Source organism: Arachis ipaensis, chromosome B6 (genome assembly GCF_059453495.1).
Source record: "Arachis ipaensis isolate K30076 ecotype BB chromosome B6, ASM5945349v1, whole genome shotgun sequence".
NCBI lineage: Eukaryota > Viridiplantae > Streptophyta > Magnoliopsida > Fabales > Fabaceae > Arachis > Arachis ipaensis.
The window spans coordinates 70,510,079-70,513,657 of NC_142441.1; positions in this window are offsets into that span (position 1 = coordinate 70,510,079).

Consider the following 3,579-nt stretch of genomic DNA (forward strand, 5'->3'; position numbering starts at 1 on the left):
CAAATAACAGAAGAATGCCAAGCAGTTCAATTAAGAAGTGGGAAAGCACTAAATACCCCACTTCAAGGCAGCAGGAAACCAATAAATGAGCAAACCACCCAAAATCCATCTGAGGACAGTAAGAGCCCAGGGAAAAACAATTCTGGTGCTAAAATGCCAGAAGTTGGGTGGAAGGCTGGCGCTGAATGCCCAGACCATGCTCAGGACTGGCGTTCAACGCCAGAAACAAGCAAGGATCTGGCGTTGAACGCCCAAAAGAAGCTCAGTTCTGGCGTTCAAACGCCAGGAACAGATGAGGAGCTGGCGTCTAACGTCACTCCAGCTTCTAACTCTGGCACTCAATTGCCAGTGAGGGATCAGACACACACAAGTGCTGATAACAACCCATCTAAAAAGGCTTCTTCAACCACTTCTGTAGGAATTACAGCAACTAAGGTTGAGGAATATAAAGCCAAGATACCTTATCCTCAAAAACTCCGCCAAGAGGAGTAGGATAAGCAATTTGCTCGCTTTGCAGATTATCTCAGGACTCTTGAAATAAAGATTCCATTTGCAGAGGCACTTGAGCAAATACCTTCTTATGCCAAGTTCATGAAAGAGATCTTGAGTCATAAGAAGGATTGGAGAGAAACTGAAAGAGTTCTCCTCACTGAAGAATGCAGTGCAGTCATTCTGAAAAGCTTTCCTGAAAAGCTTAAAGACCCTGGGAGTTTTCTGATACCATGCACATTAGACGGTAATTGCACCAAGACAGCTTTATGTGATCTTGGGGCAAGCATCAACCTAATACCTGCATCCATTATCAGAAAGCTTGGTTTAACTGAAGAAGTTAAACCAACCCGGATATGTCTCCAACTTGCTGATGGCTCCATTAAATACCCATCAGGCGTGATTGAAGACATGATTGTCAGAGTTGGGCCATTCGCCTTTCCCACTGACTTTGTAGTACTGGAAATGGAGGAGCACAAGAGTGCCACTCTCATTCTAGGAAGACCCTTCCTAGCAACTGGACGAACTCTCATTGATGTCCAACAGAGGGAAATAACCCTGAGAGTCAATGATGATGAGTTTAAGTTGAATGCTGTCAAAGCCATGCAGCATCCAGACACACCAAAAGACTGCATGAAAGTTGATCTTATTGACTCTTTGGTAGAAGAGATAAACATGGTTGTGAGTCTCGAATCAGAGTTGGAAGACATCTTTAAAGATGTTCAGCCTGATTTGGAGGATTCAAAGAAAATGAAAGAGCCTCTGAAATTTCCTCTGGAAGAGAAAAAACCTCCTAAATTCGAGCACAAACCATTACCACCATCCCTGAAATATGCATTTCTGGGAGAAGGTGACACTTTTCCAGTGATCATAAGCTCTGCTTTAAATCCACAGGAAGAGGAAGCACTTATTCAAGTGCTAAGGACACACAAGACAGCTCTTGGGTGGTCCATAGGTGACCTTAAGGGCATAAGCCCAGCTAGATGCATGACAAAATCTTATTGGAGGATAATGCTAAACCAGTGATTCAACCACAGAGGCGGCTAAATCCAGCTATGAAGGAAATGGTGCAGAAAGAGGTCACCAAATTACTGGAGGCTGGGATTATTTATCCTATTTCTGACAGCCCCTGGGTGAGCCCTGTCCAAGTTGTCCCCAAAAAGGGAGGCATGACAGTGGTTTATAATGAAAAGAATGAACTGGTTCCTACAAGAATAGTTACAGGGTGGCGCATGTGTATTAACTACAGAAGGATCAATACAGCCACCAGAAAGGATCATTTTCCTTTACCATTCATAGACCAGATGCTAGAAAGACTGGCAGGTCATGATTATTACTGCTTCTTGGATGGCTACTCAGGCTATAACCAGATTGCAGTAGATCCCCAGGATCAAGAGAAAACAGCATTCACATGTCCATCTGGAGTGTTTGCTTATAGAAGGATGCCATTTGGGCTGTGTAATGCGCCTGCAACCTTCCAGAGATGCATGCTTTCTATTTTCTCTGATATGGTGGAAAATTTTCTGGAAGTCTTCATGGATGACTTCTCAGTATATGGAGACTCATTCAGCTCCTGTCTTAATCACCTGAAACTAGTTCTGAAAAGATGCCAAGAGACCAACCTGGTTTTAAACTGGGAAAAATGTCACTTTATGGTGACTGAAGGGATTGTCCTTGGGCATAAAATTTCAAACAAGGGAATAGAGGTGGATCAAGCAAAAATAGAGGTAATTGAAAAATTACCACCACCTGCCAATGTTAAGGCAATCAGAAGCTTTCTGGGGCATGCAGGATTCTATAGGAGGTTTATAAAGGATTTTTCAAAAATCGCAAAACCTCTGAGCAATCTGCTAGCTGCTGACACGCCATTTGTGTTTGACACAGAGTGTCTGCAGGCGTTTAAAATGCTGAAAGCCAAGCTGGTCACAGCACCAGTTATTTCTGCACCAGACTGGACATTACCATTTGAGCTAATGTGTGATGCCAATGACCACGCCATCGGTGCAGTACTGGGGCAGAGGCATGACAAGCTTCTGCATGTCATTTATTATGCTAGCTGTGTTTTGAATGATGCCCAGAAAAATTACACAACCATAGAAAAAGAATTGCTTGCAGTGGTTTATGCCATTGACAAGTTTAGATCATACTTAGTAGGATCAAAAGTGATTGTGTACACAGATCATGCTGCTCTTAAATATCTACTCACAAAGCAGGATTCAAAACCCAGACTCATAAGATGGGTGTTGCTTCTGCAAGAGTTTGATATAGAAATAAGAGACAGAAAAGGGACAGAGAACCAAGTGGCTGACCATCTGTCCCGGATAAAGCCAATAGAAGGGACGTCATTCCCCTCTCTTGAAATCTCTGAGACCTTTCCTGATGAGCATTTGTTTGCCATTCAGGAAACACCATGGTTTGCAGACATTGCAAACTACAAAGCTGCAAGGTTCATTCCCAAGGAGTACAGCAGGCAACAAAAGAAAAAATTAATTACTGATGCAAAGTACTACTTGTGGGATGAACCCTATCTCTTTAAGAGATGTGCAGATGGCATAATCCGTAGGTGTGTGCCTAAAGAAGAAGTACAAAGGATCTTATGGCATTGCCATGGGTCACAATATGGAGGTCATTTCAGAGGTGAGCGAACAGCTACCAAGGTCCTCCAATGTGGATTCTACTGGCCTACACTCTACAGAGATTCCTGAGAGTTTGTACGTAACTGTGACAGTTGCCAGAGAGCTGGTAATTGCCTCACAGTTACGCCATGCCTCAACAAGGAATCTTGGAGATTGAGTTGTTTGATATATGGGGTATTGATTTCATGGGGCCTTTCCCACCATCATACTCAAACACTTATATTCTGGTGGCAGTTGACTATGTATCAAAATGGGTTGAGGCCATTGCCACACCCACCAATGATACTAAAACAGTGCTGAAATTCCTCCAGAAACATATATTCAGCAGGTTTGGTGTCCCCAGGGTATTGATCAGTGATGGGGGCACTCACTTCTACAACAAACAGCTTTACTCTGCCATGGTCCGGTATGGGATTCGCCACAAGGTGGCGACTCCATATCATCCACAGACAAA